The 19,790-nt window shown below is 33.9% G+C and overlaps 2 pseudogenes; one reads left to right on the top strand and one right to left on the bottom strand.

Moving 5' to 3' along the window:
* Positions 1–8,454: 8,454 nt before the first annotated feature.
* Positions 8,455–12,119, bottom strand: LOC120217646 (annotated as a pseudogene).
* Positions 12,120–14,596: 2,477 nt separating this feature from the next.
* On the top strand, positions 14,597–18,731 carry LOC120217644 (annotated as a pseudogene).
* Positions 18,732–19,790: the final 1,059 nt, after the last annotated feature.

Below are 19,790 nucleotides of genomic sequence, written 5' to 3'. Positions count from 1 at the left end.
ATTTAACTTATTCAAAACGTTTACAAAATATATATCAGAGTTCATACAATTTATGTCTTTAGACTACATGCCAACTACACTCTATATACAATACATATATTTTCTGATCTGACATTTGGTAAGGAAAACTTACCTGTCTTGCTCCGCATTACTCTTTACTCTTCTCGAAACCTACGTGTGAAACAATCACACGCTAAGTCGAAGACTTAGTGAGGCATAACGACATATAATGCACTTCATAACATATATCAATACATGCATGTTCTGTTCTATCATGTTATACCAATTCCATGCATTCTTCGTATCATATAAAATCATATCAGATTAATTACAGTAAATACATACATACACATAATTCAATCATTAACAGTTATCATGTAATCACATACTTTTATTGTTAACCTTTTCAATCAAACACTGTACACACCAACATCATATGGTTCACGTAACACATTTCAAACCACTTATAAACCCATCGTATACATATCACATTCAGTATGCTTGTTTAATCACTTTATTAGCCCATGTACACTAGTGAGAACTTAAGGTATGTGAGTACATTGAGGTTGTGCACACATATGTTGTCCCACAGCTCGATCAATGTCCCGAAGGACCAGTCCATAGATTCCGAAGAACCTAGGTAATCAGTCCATATGTCCCGAAGGACATAGGTAAACAGTCCATATGTCCCGAAGAACATAGGTAAACAGTCCATATGTCCGAAGAACATAGGTAAACCCCGACCCTTGGAATTGCCAACTATACCCCTAGCTCTCATATCACATAACATGGCATTATCATTTATAACAGTTCACATTACTTATTCATATGCTTTCTCTTATAAACACATATCTTTTCTTTTCAGTCACGTATCACATGTACGTGTAATCATTGGTCTCATAATCACATGTTCCTTTTTTTCTGTCACATACCACATGTATGTGTAAACATATATCTAATATCATATGTTGCATGTATCACATAGATCTTATCTCATAACATACTTGTTTTCACATATATATTTCATATCATTTCTTATACCATCACATAATCCATTTAACATACATAACATATCATGTAACTTATAATAGAAATACCATAAGTCATATCACTTAGAGCACATAAAAGAACAGATCAATTCACATAATCAAGCATACATACATGCATATTCAACTCATGCCTTTAATCAGGAATTCATGTGTAACACTTCAGGAAATAGACTCATCGCAAGTCTTATTTCCATCGCACATCATATACTATTGAATATGCACTCACCTGGCCTCACTAGTCAATTCCAATCTCTTATCTTTCCCCTTGATCGATCTTACTTGTCAATGATTTCGGAACTTGGTTAGGCTCTGAATCTACATAATTATACATTTAAGACAATCATTAGATACTACACCTTGTAATTGGATACTAGCAACTTAAACGAACTTATTAAACCAATATGCACATTTTTCCTTTAGGGGGAATCGGTTCCCTACTAAGGGGGTATCGATTCCCTAATGACATTCTGGAAATGTTGTTCGTTTGAAGGGGTATCGGTTCCCCTTGAATGGGTACCGATTCCCCTTGCCCAGAAATCATATTTTCAACCCGAAATTACTTCATTTCCACTCAAACACTTCATATCATCCCCTTTTCATTCTTAACTCTAGTACACATACTTAAACCAATCTATATTCATTTATTTCATCTTAAACCTCAAAATCCTATCTTCCATATGAGATTCAAAAATCATACCAAATTTTCAATGTGTTCTAATTCCAATTCTAACACTTCATACTTCTTAATTAGATTGATGACAAGTCAAATTCATCCATAAAACTTCAATAACCATACCATATCAAAATTTCATCTTAAAACTCATATTGCAAATTCCTTCATAATTCCTTTATCTTATTGTTTAAATCACATATAAGCTTTCCTTAGCTTATTTAATACCCAAAGAATCAAAACAAACTTAAAATTCAAATAATAATCAACTAATAAAACTCTCACCTTTGCCTTGCTCTCCCACGTATGAAGAAGAAGAAAGGAGAAGAGAACTCTGGATGTTTCTCCAAATTCCCACGTTTATATTACCTTAAAAAGAAATATAAAAATCTTTCTGGTCAAATGACCATTTAACCCTTAATTTCCTTTAATAATTACTAAATAACCTTCAATATATATTCAAATAATCATTGAACTATTTCATTCTTCTACTTTAGTCATCAAATTCTGAAACTTTACAATTTGATCACTAACCTGGTATTGAGGATGTTACACATATCCTCTTATACCTAGCATTTTAACCAACATTTTACTCATTTAATCATGCAATCCACATTTAATCATATAAATCATATAATACAATTCATAGCATAAAAGCATACAAGTCACATGTAATATGTTTTTTGTTATTTCTTTATTAGCCTATATACACATGTGAGAACTATAGATATGTGAGTCTATAGAGGTTGAAATTGATAAGTTAAGTAAACTAATTTTGAGATAATTTCGATTGGAAAGGATGCATATGATTGGTTGACTAGGGCTTGTGCCCTAGATGGAACAGATGTTATTGATTAGTTGTCAAAGTAAAAGTGATAGAGTTATAAGATTGGAGGAAAAGATAAAGCTGAGTTAATCAATTATAATATGAATCTGAATATAGTTGTGTATTTTGCTCAGATAGCTATGATGTAGAAAAGGAAATAAGTATTTGCATGGAACCTTAAGGAAGGAAAATACAAGTATAAGAAATGATAAAGAATGAAGTTCTGTATAAGAAATAGGTTATCAAAGCTATGAGGATGCAATGAAGATTGGTACATAGAGTTGAGTATAGATGATAAGACAAGAGTATGTGAATATGAAAGGAAAGATATGATTTGTGTATAAGTAATAAATAAAGGAAGAATGTAATAAAGAAATGAAAGGGATTGAGTTAAAGAACCAGACACAATAAAGGTTATATGGAAGTGTAGATGATAATTTTGATATAAAAGTAAGAAAAGTGTGCAAGGTGATGTGAAAAGATTCTTTAAAGTGTATGTTGAATCATATTTAAAGAAGATTTAAGGTCGTGTTCTTGGTTAAATGATGATGGAAAACGAATTTGGTTATTATTATAAGGTAGTTAGAGATGGATTTATGATGTTGAGTGATGAAAATGAATGTTACTGTCTATGTAATGGGTGACATTATATGGATTTTTGAAAGGTCAAAGGAAATGCATAATGGAAGGAGAGAAAAGACAGAAATGGATTAAAGTTACTAGTTACTGGTTGTTGTTTAAATGATAAGTGACATGATATGAATGTATAAAGGAAAAAGATAATTGAAAAGTTAAAGGATTGAAAAGTAAGTTTTCTGATGATGATAAGAAAGATTAAGTAAATGAAGCAACATGAGAACATTAGAAGATTTGTAACATCCTTTATACCGGGTTAGTGATCAAATTGTGAAATTTTAAAATTTAGTGACCAAAGTAGATAAATTGAATAGTTGAAAGATTTAATGAGAATGTTTCATATAGGATGGATAAGCAAAGAAAGGAAATTATGAGGGCAAATGAGTCTTTTAGCAAGAGAAATAATTAAATCTTATTTGAGGATATTTATTCCCACGTGGAAGCTAGTGAGAAAGACCAAAAGTTTCCAGATTTCTCTTCTTCTTCTTCTTCTTTCTTCTTCTTCCCGTGAGACCAAGTTAAAGGTGAGTTTCTTCTTAATCATCAAATTCTTTTAAGGTTGAAGTGGGATTTGACTTGTCATCAAGCTAATTAAAGGATATGAAGTGTTAGAATTCGATTTAGAACATGTTGGAAATTGAATGAAATTCTTAAATTTTATATGGAGAATTGAATTTCTAAGTTTTAAAGGTATCGAATGGATAATAATTAGTTTACGTAAGTGTATGCAAGTTAGGGATATAAAAGGAGGTGAAATATAAAGTGTAGAGAAGATTATAAGAGATTTTCGTGCTTAAAATGACATTTTGGATGCATCGATGCACATTCAATGTGCACCGATGCATCAAGGATAAATCCCAGAAATTGTTCAAGGTACCGATGCACATGAAGTGCATCGATGCACTCTTTTAAAATACAAATCGAATGACATCAGTGCATCGATGCATAAGGAGTGCATCGATACACCCCCTTAAATATAAACATCGAATAGGATTTATGCATCGATGCATGGTGTGGTGCATCGATGCATACCTTCATTAAAATGAAAATGGCTTTTCTTTTAGCCCAAGAAATGATAGTTTAGAATACATTAATTAGTATATTGATTAGCATCAATGAATTACTCTGTAGATACCGAGCCTAAACAAGTTCCAGAACAATTGCCGTAGATCGATCGAGGAAAAAGCAAGGAAATATAGGTGAGTGCATATGCATAGCATGAATATAGTATTCTATTCAGTTCTAGACTTGTGATAAGTCTAGATTCAATATTTTGATACATGATCGCATTTCATATTAGACATGACATGAATTCATATTATATGCATTAAGTGACATGAATATACAGGAAAGGTTATATAAGCTATGTGATAAAGTGATGGAACATGATATGTCTATGTGATAAAGGTATGGAAATTATATGTATATACAATATAAATTATGGAATGGTGGAAACCCATGTTATGTAGATGAGAACTATAGGTATAGTTGGCATGCCAAGAGTAGAGTCTACGAGGTCCTTCGGATATATATGTATTCTTTGGAACATGTGTGAGGTCTTTTAAGACACATACTTGATCATTGGCATATGTATGATTTTTAAGGAAATTTTCTATGTGGTCCTTAGGACAATATTATATGGCACTACGGTGCAATTCTACGCGACACTTCGGTAATTCTACGTGGCACTTCGTTGCATTTATACGAGCTGTGGTGACATCATAGTGCACAACCTCAGTACTCACATACCTTAGGTTCTCAGTATGGTATCATGGGCCAATAATCTTATTAATATGAATTCATGAATGTCAATATTATGCTTACAGGTAAAGAACATGGTGATATAAACTGCATGGTTAAGCATTTGATTTTATCTCATTCCATTAAATTATGGCATTTCCATTACATTTCTTTGTTATTATTATTATATATTGCCTCACTAAGTCGATGACTTAGCGTGTGAGTGTTTCACACGTAGGATCCAAGAAAGTAGACGAGACATGTTAAGCAGCTGGACAACATTACTCCTGCAACTATCAAATCAGAGGCAACTTGAGCAGTAGGTCCTTTTGTTATGTAAATGAATGTTGGCATGTAATCAAAGTGTCAAGTGATGTATGCTGATTATTTTGATAAACTTGTATTAATATATATATAGTATTTTATTTTAATAAAATAAGTTTGAATGAATGTCAATATAGTATGCTTACAGGTAAAGAACATGGTGATATAAACTGCATGGTTAGCATTGATTTTTATCTCATTCCATTAAATTATGGCATTTCCATTACATTTCTTTGTTATTATTATTATTATATTGCCTCACTAAGTCGATGACTTAGCGTGTGAGTGTTTCACACGTAGGATCCAAGAAAGTAGACGAGACATGTTAAGCAGCTGGACAACATTACTCCTGCAACTATCAAATCAGAGGCAACTTGAGCAGTAGGTCCTTTTGTTATGTAAATGAATGTTGTCATGTAATCAAAGTGTCAAGTGATGTATGCTCTGATTATTTTGATAAACTTGTATTAATATATATATATAGTATTTTATTTTAATAAAATAAGTTAGAATGTTTTATCGGTTTTTTAAGTATTGTTTTGTTTAGTCAATGTGACATCTTGGACTCGTATCCGGGTCAGGTATGGGTTGAGGGTGTTACATTAAGTGTCTGTTTTGAGGAAGCCTGATTGTTTTGGTTGTGCAGAGTGTTTTGGTGGTGCCGGTAATTTGTTTCGTTATATTTATGATAGGGTTTTCCATCTTATTTCGTTCGGGGTTCGTGTCGAAGATAGAGAGTTCACAGATGGCTTTGGGCCGGGTGATGGAGCGGAGATTAATAGTTTGACGGTGTTGAGTAGCTCTCTAGGTTGCAGGAGGGTTCTCTTGGAGTTGTTGGATTCGAGGTAGTGTTATTGTTGGTAGTTTCATTAAAGCACTTTATTAGTGGAGTAGTGTTGGAGTTATGTCATGTTGTTGCTCGCATGATATTCTTTTAGTGGGTTTTAAGGAGGTTGTCGGCGATGATTTTTTGTTGTGCCCATACTGTCTCTTGATGGGAATTTCTCTGTTGTTGGTTGCTAGTTCCGGTCATGCTCAGTTTTTTTGCTGGTTCATTTAGGTGTTGGTTCATCCCACTGGTCCTCATTCATTTCTTATCCATGCGCACTATATGAAGGATGGTCAGGAAGATCATCGTGTGTTTTATGTTGGCTCATTTTCTGGTAGTGGTACGTGGCATTCAAGTGTTGAGGGAAGGTGAGGGTTCTTATTTCGAAGAGGTATGGGTTGTTTTTTGGTTTCCCCGACAGTATATTATGGATTTGATACATGTTTTGGTTGTATGAGGTGTGGATTTTAATGCATTGGGGGGTCATTTTTTTTGGGCACTTGAGGGGGTCTGATATGGAATTGTGTGATGTTGCGCATGTGCTAGAGATGCAGAACTCTTATTCCCCGAATTTTTTATTAGAGAGACATCCCATATGGTTAGCCCCTGTCTGTTTCCAGTATCTTTAGGTTCTAGAAGTTCCATTTATTATAGTTTCTGCGTTTGAGGAAAGTTGATGGATTTCGGGTTGGAGCTTCTTCGTGTTTCTGGGTGTTCAGTTTGGAGCTACTTGGATTAGGTGCTCGTGTGTTTGGTGTTCTCTTTTTTGGGATCTAAAGTGTGTGGTTTTCTGTTTGGCATGATGGTCAGTATTGAGAAGTTCTCGATCCATGGTAATGTGTTCCGGTCCTTGTCCGAGCCTTCTGCAAGTGTATATACATTTTTAAGATGTGTGCCTTTGATCAAACTCAGGGTGTCGGTGTTGTTTCGTTATGGTGCTAAGGTTTTCCTCTAGTTTGCTGTAGGAGTATATTTCTCAGTATGTAATCTATTCTTTTTGTTAGTTGTCTGTGTTGGTTAGGGGTTTGTAGTTGGCCGTGGGTTTGGCCTAAATGATGTTACAATGTTATGTGTGTTTGTTTTACCACCACAAGATACACTCTTTTTCCTCCATTTAGGATTATGGAGGTTTTTTAATGAGGTCCTTGAGGTGGTATACTTTATAATTCATCTTAATACAAAGTACCCTCTTTAAAAAAATCAATTTGCTCGTCATAAACATTAAATTTGATTTTTTAACTTTATTTAGAGAATCTAATATATCATCCAACAACATCAATTGGTTATCGGTGATTCATAAATAGTTTAATAATTTATATCACCATACTTCAGCATTTGTTATCATGACGTGAATGCTTTATTACTCTTTAATATTTGATTAATTATTGTTTTTTTACTATTTAAGAATTTATGTTTGTCTATTTCAATAACACTTTTGAAATTTTAAAAGAAAATATATTTTTTAAAAATGTAATATATTTACAATCGTACTCCATATTCAAATTATTAAAAATAATAACCAAAACTTGGGAATTAAATTAATTAATCAATCAATCAAAATAAGGTAATGAAATTCGAGTCAAGTCGCTAAACAAACACCTATTGGTTATGCTACTAGATTAATGCAACTTGTTAGCTAATAAACAGATTAAATGAGCTCATGATTGAATAAATATTGGACACAGATCAAAGCAATTCAAGAGAAAATTAATTGATTAAAAAGAAAATAATCTAAAATTAATCGATTAATAGAATAAAATTTTTGATATTATTATTTGATTGATTTGAACAAAGACCCGAATGAAAGAATTAAGGACTATTCAAATTTTTAAAGGAATAAAGAAAGGAAATGTGAAGGTTCTAAAAGGGTAATTTACCCACATAATGAATGGACGAGTAATCAACCATATATCCTATTACAGTAACATCTAGCAAACTGTTTCTTCATAAAATGCAAATGTTAGGGATGGTAATAGATATGTCGGGTCGGGTCGTATTTTTAATCCACTAAAATCTGATTTGAATATAATATTTTTTATATCTTATCTTATTGATTTGAATTTAAGACAACAATTTAATTTTTAAAGTAAAAGTATAGCCTGACCCTATATTATCATTAAAAAAGATTAATCCAATTCTATCTAAACTCAAATTTTTAAAAAGAAACACCTTGATCAAATTAAAACACATCAAATCATATATTCTCTTCTTTTACTTTTGCTATTAACCGAGAGTTGGAAAAGAGAAATGTCAAGCAATGATTTTCTATAAATTTCAAATCAAGAAGAAAATGGAATTAACCCAAAATTCATTAAGAGATTGATGACTCATCTCCAACTTCCCTATTCGTTAGCACCTGGCAACTAAAGGATGAAAATGATGATAAACATGCTTGAATCTATGTTTGTTTCTCTGAATTTTGATCAGTTCTATCAACATTAAGCTGACAATAAAATAATACAAAATAAAGAGAATAAATGTGGAATCAAGGAAGTTTTATGGCATATAAGCTGTAATTTATTAAAACACCAATCAAAGCCAATGACTGTCATGATCATGCCATGTCTCAGCCTATTCTGGAGTCATCTCTGCCAAAAACCAGCGTAGTAGCCCAGTTAACCGCCACATAGAACCGGTTCCTCCAACTAACCACACGCGTCAAGTAAGCCGATCGCCAAATCAACCAGCTGACGAACCCGGCAAGTGATATGCCTTGAGCGTCCTGGCACAGGCAGCACACAAGTTTATAGAACTGGTAAACTTTGTGAATGTTTAAAATGGGGTGTTGATGTTACCTTGGATTGGCGAAGATCAACTAGGGCCTTGTACCGACCGACTGATGCCATACTTCCGAGATGTTTATAGACAAAAGGGTCCTAGGGACATGTCTTTGGCACTGAAGGCCCTGCCCCCATCCTGTTTCCCAATCCTGTTGAACACCTCCACCAGGTACTTGCCTTGCCTTTCCGCAACCTGAGCTAGAGCTGGAAGGACAGGCTTCCCTGTCTGTTCGAGGAAACCGGCACAATCGCCGAGTGCGAATACATCTTCTACCGATGGTATGCACAACCATTGATCAACACCAATCCTGCATACCCCTTTAAAGTTTAAGTTAAATCTGATCATAGACATATGTATTGGTAGTGTTGCAAAGCAATGCTAGTATTTATACCTTCCACCAGGGGACTTGGGGATTTAATGATTTGATGAATTCGGAGGGACCAACACCAGTAGACCAAACTAAGAGGCCATATGTGACATCAGTTCCATCACTGAGAATAATCTTTTTGGGATGAACCTCTTTCACAACACCTCTCATGAGGTGCACACCGGACTGATCCAAAGTTTCGAAGTGTCACGAATAGGTTCGGGAATTACAGAAAAAACAAGATTTATGGGACATAGAGAGGGATTCAAATTACCTTCTTCAAGTGATTTGTTGCATACTGTCGGAGTCGGACATCAAAGGATGATAGAATCTCATTTGCCTGATCAAGGGTATCGATATTGGCAAAATCAGCATCCATATACATATATATATTACTTGTTGGATTTAAGAAAGGGTTTGCTTTGTTGGTCCTAAATACCTCTATAAGTGTGACCTTGATGTAATCTTTTACATGACTGTACCTCTCATGGACATCTCTCCTTATGAAATCACTCAACTCACCGCTGAACTCGACGCCTGTTGGGCCACCTCCAATAATAACACAGTGCAATAGGCGTTTCTTTTCTTCTTCCGGTAAGCCTGCAATAACAAACCAAACTGTAAGAGAACGTAATAATCTATAAACCACTATTATGGGATTTAGAACCGAGACAGAGAGTCGTCGTAATGGGAGGTTTCTGGTATGATTATATGAAACAAGTACAGACCAAGGATCCAAAGGAGACCAGAGAGAAAAATTTATGGCCGGAAATCAAATCACTCGCCTGGATTTTCAGAGTGCATTAAGTTCAAAGAAGTTTCTTCCTTATTTCTTGGGCATGATTCACTTCACGAAGAAAATATGCATTTTCTTTCACACCCTTGATACCAAAAGTTAATGGCTCAGCTCCAGCGGCAATTACAAGTTTGTCATATGCAACTTTAAATTGATACGGTTCTTGAGGTAGTCCGCCATTGCTCATTGCCTCACAGTATACCTATCATGAGTATTTATGCACAATATGGCATACAAACTGATTAGTGGAAAGGTAGATACCGAAAAATTGAATATTTTACTGGTATGCATTGACTCACCTCATGATTGGTAGTGTCGAGGCTTATACAAGAAGCAAGAAAGAAGTAGGAGTTGGGGCTTGTTGCCAATGCAGACTGTATCTGGGTAACAGGTTCGGAAACTGAGCGGAATTCAAGTGTCCCAACACAAGTTGAAGCAAGCAAAGGGGTGAAGACCATGTGGTTTCGAGGTGATATGCAAACAACATCATAGATTCTGGTGTCAATCCCCTTGAGGAACCGGCATGCTGCCCATCCAGTACCAAGGACAACCACTCTAGGCTTTTCAACTGGCTTGGTTGCCTCTAATCCTGGATACCTCGGTTCATCATGTTCCGATTCTGAATCCTCTAATCGTTCAGCTAACGGAAACTGATAATGTGGGGTTGTCCTAATTTCCCTGCTCCAGAAACCCATGTGATTTAACCTTTCTGTGGTGGAAAGGCATGTCAAGTTGCTGTGCACATTGCCTTTTTCAAGGGAAAGAAAGAAATTTTGTGGTCGGATACTCTTTCGAAGAAGGTATTCCTCTCGGTCATGTAATTGCCAACGGTAGCTCCTGAGCTTCTCAAGCCACTTCTGCCAAACCGTGCAAGTGCCATGAATAACTTGTTTTAATCAATTCCAGCAAGACCTTATATCTGTCAAGGGGTTAAACAAAAGTAAGCTGTGCAATTCCAATATAGTAAAAGGCCTGGATTGAGATTATATAGAGAAGCTGGGGAGAGGAATAAAATTCGAATAGAAATCAATTCAGTACATCAGATGTCGGCGACTTACCTTATTATAATCACCTGCAAAACCAATTTAAACATTATAACTTACTTGGTCAAACAGATTTAACCGGTTTGAAACGACTTTTGGTCATCAAATGCAATGCAGACAAAAATATGTTCAAATGGGAGCTGTCAGCTGTCATTCCAAATTTCATCAAAACATTCAGGTGAACTTTTTCCCAAGGCCATTTGAGTATCATTAAGAGTATATATGTTCGATATAAGTATAATCATTTAGGAGAACGTTTGTTTCCAAGGCTAAAATATAAGAAAGCAAATGCCAACTTTTCTTTGCCCATTTGGAGAAAGCTGGTGAAGTTTGAGGACCTAATATAAAAACTAAAAGCTGTCAGCTTTCATTCCAAATTCCATCAAACATTTAGGTGAACTCTTCCCGAAGGCCATGTGAGTATCAATACGAGCATATATGCTCGATACAAGTATAATCAATCTTGTTAAAGTGTTTTCAACGATTGAAGGGAATACATTATTTCAGAGCAATACCAGCTAAATCCATCACTAAACACCATATATATATGAAGAGAATTCAATCGATCATTGCCAAGAAAGTTCTGACTTTGCAACATGGGAAGACTAGAGGCGGCTTAATAAATATCTAATAAAATCCTTCTATTAAAAAAAATCAACGAGCACCATGAATTGTTTAACCTATGAAATTACTAAAAACAAACACAAAAGATTCCACAAAACAAAGATTTTCACTCCAAGATCAAGTTTGACAAACTTTAGCCATGTGAATGCACATTTAAAAAAGAGAAATTACAGTAAAACCCCACACAGAAAACACTTATCAAACATATAACATGCATGCACAATGAACTGATAGAAGGAATTGTAACAAATGAACAGCCTTTAAGCACAAAGAATGCCTAACTGAAACCAAGAAGAAGAACATTACTTTGGAAATATTTGAGCTTTCTGTTCCTGAAGTGGACGACTGTCCCAATATTATTGGAGAGGGTTTTAAGAGAAAATGTTAATGGCGTTGTTTTTCACACTAAGAATCAAAACCCAAAAAAGTTTCTATTATTTGGTGATGTGTCGTGAGCTAAAAGAAATTAAAAATACTAAAATAAAGGGTAGATCAAAGCTCGGTGCAGCCGACTTGATGCGCAAGAAAGTTTGTTGAGCAAAATAAGCATCATACTGAGAACATGTCTGCTTATACTGTTTTTATTATTTTAAAGAAGAAAGCTGCGGCACATACTATGTGAGTTGGCAATGGGAAGACAAATGCAAGAATATACGGCAAAGATTCTTATTCATAACTCTTACACGACGTAGCTTTGATGAATTTAGGGTTGTTTAGAATTAACTTATTCATAATTCAAAATGCGTTTTTATCTCCAAAAGTTACTACTTTTTTACTTTCCTAAACATGTAATTCAATTTGCTTTTTGAATTGTAATTACTTTTATATCCATCAAATAACCATATATGTATATATATATATATATATATATATATATATATATATATATATATATATATATATATATATATATATATATATATATATTATGATAGATAAAATTGTGTAAAATTTAAAATAATTTAAATTTTAAGTGAATCCTAACACACATTAAAATATGATCGATTTAAAAAAATAATCAAATAATTTAAAAATATACAAATAAATAGCATTATTAACGATGATTGATAATCACTATCGATATTAATAATAATATACTATGACAACACAATTATATTTAGGGAGAGAAAACATATATCAACATAAGAGAATCAACTTAAAGTCTAAAGTAATGATATATAAACAAAATAACTAAATAATCGTTAACTAAGAAGACAACTATATCTTACCTTAAAAGAAATAATTTTAAAATTACACATAAAAAAACTCTATCATTTTCATAAAAATAAAATTTACACAATCCACAAATAATTTAAATATTTATGGTATTTAATCAAATAAGAACGGAATGGATATGAACTAATAAAATTTGATACCAAATATTTATGATAACGTAATCTTTTATTCAAAATAAAAATTATTAGAAACGTGAGATCAAAGGGTCAAATTCTTGGAATTTTAGAAGATCCAGCTGGCTACGGCTGCGGCCTATATATATAAAAGCCAAATCCAAGCGAACTGCGACGGTGGCTGGTCGATGGAAATAAATAATTGTGAAAAGTCCCCCCGGGTGTTTGGGGAAATAAACGGCTCTAATTTAATGGAGTTTCGTGTCAAAGCAAGATCTTGGGCAGGCTCCAACATAAATGAGTATCTTTTTTTTCCTTTACAAACTTTGACTAGGACGAAAACGTTGTTTCACTGGTTGTCCTGTCTCCCACGTTCTTGGTGCTATTTATCGGTAAACTACGGATATGATCACTTTAGTTTTAAATATGTTCACTTTTTCTCATCAAAATTCTAAAAGTAGTTTTTTGATCACTTTAAAAATTTATTAAAGAATTAAATTAAAATTTGAAAGAAAAATAAAATTTAAAATTCAAATTATATCACGTGCAAAGGATGGAATTAATATTGAAATTTGCAAATCGGAAGGAACAAAATTACCGAATTTCAAAAAATACTAGATCTAATTAAATATTAAACTCAAAATTTTAAAATAAAATTTGATTTACATAATATTTAAATTTATAAAAATGCAAGTTATCATTAGATCAAAATATTTAAAAAAACACGAATACTTTTGTTTTTTAATTACATTAATGCGTAAGTAGATATTTATTATGAATGCCATAATATAAAAGTTGGATTCCGTAATTTTGGACAGCTAATTGTCGCATAAAGAATATGCTATGATTTTTTAGGGGAAAATTAGATAATTACATATTTATTATTTTGTGGTTCTATTTTAGTCATTCAATTTTTTTTTTTTATACATAAATTACACTTTTTAATTGTATTGGTCACTCATTATTAAAAAAACAGAACTATTGAAGTGATGATTTTTCTTATATTTTTTCATAATGACATTATATTACTTTAAGGGTCATATTATCATCACCGTTAATTTTTTAACGGCATGTGGTCAAAACTTAAGTTTAAGTATAATTTTGAAGAACGTAGTTAGGTGACTAAAACAAAACTGAAAATTAAGTGATTAAATACGTAATTTACCCTTAAAAATATGCTTAGCGGCGACGGAAAACATGATAGCTATAGTTGTGGAAGAACACAAAAGAAAGACGTTAAGGCAATGTGCAAAATGCCAACATTGACCTACCATTCCTCAATTAACAACCTGTTTTTTTTATATGAACACACTCTAGAATATATTTTCTCACATGCAAATGTTGCTTCTCTTATTTCCTTTTTCCAGCTTTAATTAGGGTTTAAGGTTTTAAAAAATCAAAATATAACATATTAATTGTAATTTATTTTGAAAACCCCTAATTTTACATCAAAGGAAAAAAAGAGAGAAAAAAGGAAAATTTTCTGCTTACTAAAAGAAGTCAATTCGAGTTGGTTGTTGTAGGCTAACGTGAAAAAGAAAGAGATCCAAGGAAGCACGAAGATGAGAAGCTTCAACTTCTTCGGGAGACTATCGAGAGCTTTAATGATTATCCTTCGCTTTCTAAGATTCTCGTCGTCTCTACTATCAGGTGCTTTCTTCATTCGCCGGTTTTTTTTTTTTTTTTCTATTTTTGTTCTGTTTATTGAAATATTTGATTTGCTTTGTTTCTATGAATTGTTAAAAGCTTGGCTAAGTGCTTGTTTGTGTTTCTATTTTCGTCTCACTTCTCATTGCAGATTTAGTAATGTTGATTTGTGGTTCATGCTTCATGGTTGTTTTAGTAGTTTTCTGTGAATTTACATAAGTTTTTTTCCATCGATCTGGTGATTGATGAATGATTTTGAGATCTTGAGCTGAATCGAAAGCAGTGGAAATTTGAAATGCTCTGTCAAAACTCTGAAAACGGAGCAACTGTCTGAGTATAGGAAGTGAAGTGTCATCTATTTTCAATGGCCGGTGAAAGTGAATTGCAGTTGCGGCATGCTTGGAAAATTGAAATTTTGATCGGTTCTTTAAAACAGTGAAGATAAGAAAATTTGGATTAAGAATGGAAAATGATCTAAAAAACTTGATTTCTTTTCTTTTCCTGTCTTGCTTGAATGTATTTGTAAAGTTTAGGAGCTTGAGTGCATATTGCATATTTTATTAATTTGTCAAGATTAGTTAAAAATGAACTGTGTTTACTTCACCTTGCTTTTAATGCTACCTCTTTACCTAATATGGTGGGAGCGAAATAATAGATGCTTCAACCAGCTTTTATCATCACCAGAAGTGTTAACGGTGAAGCTAAAGGGAATTACAAGAATGAGGTTAATGCATAAATAACATTACGCCAGACTCTGTAAATCGAAGTTTTCCTGGAAATTTGGAGCCAAATTCTGATATATTCTCCTAAAATGAAATTTTCTTGCTGTCTTGCTGCGCATTGCTGATGTTTTCTTTGGCATGACGGACTGTCTTGCAAGGTTCCTGTTTTTACTTCACATAATTGTTGATATTCTTTGATACATATACAGTCATTTAACGTAGTTTGCTGTAGCATCTCAGCTGCATCTTTGGATATATATATATAGTTAAACCATGTCTTAAAACAACTGTATTTTTGAAAATTGAAACTCTCTTTCAGCTAAGCCTATTACTTTTGTGCAGTGGTGGGAGCCTTATAGCTTATGCTGAGGCAAACACATACAATGGCAGTCAGGCCACATTGCTCATGCTGATGCAACTGCATCTGATGGTGGTCATGCTTTATCTGAAGTAGTTCCCAAGAAAAGAAAGTGGTGCTGCTTGGAACTGGGTGGGCAGGAATGAGTTCTTGAAGAGCCTGAATAACCCTACTTATGAGGTGGAAATTGTGTCTCCTCGTAATTTCTTCGTGTTTACCCCATTGCTACCAAGTTACATGTGGTAAAGTAGAAGCCCGCAGCATTGCCGAGCCAATTCGCAACATCATCAGAAAGGTAATGTGGATTGTCTATGAAGGTATACGTATATTGTGAATTCAGAAAAACCAGTTTTAGATGGGTGCTGATGATGGTTTGCCTGTTTCATGTTTGAGCAGAAAAATGTTGACATCAGTTTCTCTGAAGCTGAATGCATCAAGATAGATCCTCAAAATAAGAAAATTTACTGTCGCGCTACTATAGATAGTCATTCAAAGGGGGAAGAAGAGTTTGCAGTAGATTATGACTACCTTATTATAGCCGTGGGAGCTCAGGTCAACACCTTTAATACTCCTGGTGTCATGGAAAATTGCCATTTCTTAAAGGTAACCTCTGCTTCCATACTGCATTTAGGATTGGGGTATATGGTGGTAGGAGCCATTTCCATCTTATACCATTTTGTTTGTTTTCTTTTCTTCATTTTTAAGCAATGTGATTCCTTTTGCAGGAAAATTGACGATGCTCAGAAGATTCATAAGAATGTTATTGAGTCCTTTGAGAAGGCAAGCTTACCAAGTTTATGTGACGAGGAAAGAAAGAAAAATTCTTCACTTTGTGATTGTTGGCGGTGGCCCTACAGGTGTAGAATTTGCCGCTGAACTTCATGACTTCGTCAACGAGGATGTGGTCAGACTATATCCAAAAGTCAAAGACTTGGTGAAAATAACACTTCTCGAGGCTACAGACCATATATTGAACATGTAATGTGAAATTCAAATTCTCCTTAAAAATATGCACCGGTACTTGGTTTTTTCATCATTATCGTTATCGTGACAACTGTTATCACTGAGAAGCTTTTATTTTTTCATCATATCAACGTGAAATCAATTTCTAAGTAATTTTATAAAACTTTCTGGATTCGTACATTCAAGGTTTGTTGAGGTATCTATTTGACAATCTGAAGTTTTCTGAAGCTTGTAATACATTCTTATTTTCAGGTTTGACAAAAGAATCACAAATTTTGCTGAAAACAAATTTGGAAGAGAGGGCATTGATGTGAAATTGGGGTCAATGGTCACAGGAATAAATGAAAATGAAATTTCTACAAAAGCCAGAGGTAATGGCAAAACAACTTCTACACCATATGGAATGGTTCTCTGGTCAACTGGCATTGGGCCTCGTCCTCTCATAAGGGAGTTTATGAAGCAAATCGGTCAGGTAATAATTACTTTTGGACCTAGGAATTCATCTCATTGTATTCTTTCCATCCTCCATTGACTATGTTTCAATGACGTTCATACACGTTTGTTTTCGCTCTTCTAATTATACACACTGAGCCACTATTGATTATGTTTGAAAAGGGTAATAGGCGTGCTCTTGCAATGAATGGCTGCGAGTTGAGGGATTTGATAACATTTATGCATTGGGTGACTGTGCAACTATTAACCAGCGGAAAGTCATGGTACCTATTTGTAAAATTCTGCTGTTCTTTTATGATTCTCGGTCATGGCTGGTATTTATTTTTCTCTTCTTTCTCCTCTAAACTCCTATAAAATATAGGAAGATATAGCAGAAATATTTAAAAAGGCAGACAAGGACAACTCGGGGACACTTACAGTCAAAGAATTTCAAGAAACCCTTGATGATATATGTGAAAGATACCCTCAAGTGGAGCTGTATCTGAAGAACAAGCAGAAGCGTAACATTGTTGATCTTGTGAAAGAAGCCAAAGGGGACGCTGCAAAAGAATCCATGGAGCTCAATATTGAAGAATTTAAAGCAGCTCTCTCTGAAGTCGATTCTCAGATGAAGAATCTTCCTGCAACAGCACAGGTAGTTATCCTACTTCATTAATTGCACAGTGGGACTAAATAATGCGTTTGCATGACATACACTATAACCATCTATAAATGTTTCAGGTTGCAAATCAGCAAGGTGCCTATCTTGCTAAGTGCTTCAACCGTATGGAAGACTGCGAAAAGAATCCTGAAGGTCCCCCTAGGTTCAGGGGAACAGGTCGCCATCGGTTCCATCCCTTCAGGTACATATTGAACTTTTATCCCGTCTCGATACATGGTGGTGTTCGATTCTAAAGTAAATAGCTTATTATATATTTAAAGAGCATTCCAATCTTTGAGAGAGGAGATAATTCAGTCTTTTACTTGGGGAAAGCTGTCAATAAAACACCTCAAATGTGATGCATTAGTACAACAACCAAGGAAAATTATAAACCCTTGCCATAAACTCTGGTGATGCTGTTACAGGTACAGGCACTTGGGACAATTTGCTCCTTTGGGAGGGGAGCAAACGGCTGCTCAACTTCCCGGTGATTGGGTCTCTATTGGGCACAGTTCACAGTGGCTCTGGTATTCCGTCTACGCAAGGTAGGAACCAGTTTCAACACCAAGCATCTTGCTTCCAAATTCAGCATGAACTTCAGACTTATTTTGGAAATTGAATTTGGTGAGGCTGTTATTCTAACATGTATTCTTTTTATTGAAACTCAGCAAGCAAGTTAGTTGGCGCACAAGGGCATTGGTGGTCTCGGACTGGTTGAGGCGTTTTATTTTCGGGAGGGATACCAGTGGCATTTAAGAGGTCATTTTCAGAGCTGAATTGCAACTTATTAAACATTACGAGGTCTACAGCTTTGATTGAATGCTGTAGGAAATTTTGGTTTTTCCTTCCGCTTTTTAGCAATTTCTTCATTTGATAATAATTGCTGCCCAGCCACAGAGCTTTGGTGGTTTTGCGAAGAATTTCATTATCTGGAAATTTTATGCTGTTTTTGAACTTCAACCATTCTTTATATATCTAAGATCCATTAAAAATATACCAGTTGCCTCTTAGAAATTTAAAATTTCTTTATACCTTATATATTTTCCATCTATTTTCTACTTAAAATCTGTTTTTACATCCTAAAATTTTATATGTTTGTCACCTATTAAAATTTTAGAAGTTCACTCTCAACATAAAATTTTCGTCTTTACTTGAGTAAATTTATCAGTGTACTTAGATTACTAATTTTTATAGGGTATTTAATTGCTGTTAAAACATCAATGGCATGCTCCTTTGAACTTTGAACTTTGAACTTTGAACAGTGTTCTGTTGCCTTTCAGTCTAGTTTCATGCACCTCTCTATTGATCCTCTACACAATTGCAATGTACCTCTCCAATTATATCCACAAAATATGTAAGCAGGGAAGCTTAAAACTGAAAAAGAGCAGTTGGCTTTCACTTACGTACATGCCTAGAACAACTCATGAAACCTTCCTATTTATACATATTCTTCTAAATTCAATGACATCGTAGTTACATCAGAGCCTGCCATCCCACAAAATGTTTATCTAAAAGAACTTTCATTTAGTTTTTCCGACTATTTCTTGTGATGTCGATTAGGGTAATGATTGAGATTGTCGTTGATCAAAATTTTTTTTTTTTTTTTTTGGAGTTCTAAAAAGTAAAAGAGTTATCTCTCTATCCATTGCAGAAATGAAATACTGTAGCTTAAACTAATGCTATATCAATAATAGTATGATTGAAATTCGTATTAGATGATATTGAAATTATCCTCAACGAAATTCTCACTTAATTCGTTTCAAAGTATTTTTTTGCAGTGAAGTATTTCCACCCTAAAAACAATATAAACACTAACCGTTATATATTTTATGTTTTACAATGTATTTAATATTTATATTTTTATAAAAAAATTTTCACACTTTTTAATGGTCCTAATTTTTTCTCATTTTCTTTGTATGGTTTTTTCTTTTTTTTTTTTTTTTTTTGTCTTTATTGATTGACGGTGGTGTTAG

The sequence above is a fragment of the Hibiscus syriacus genome, unplaced genomic scaffold (assembly GCF_006381635.1).
Source record: "Hibiscus syriacus cultivar Baekdansim isolate YM2019G1 unplaced genomic scaffold, ASM638163v2 tig00110187_pilon, whole genome shotgun sequence".
Lineage (NCBI taxonomy): Eukaryota > Viridiplantae > Streptophyta > Magnoliopsida > Malvales > Malvaceae > Hibiscus > Hibiscus syriacus.
The sequence above is the reverse complement of the archived record's forward strand: the minus strand, read 5'-3'. Positions and strand labels throughout refer to the sequence as shown.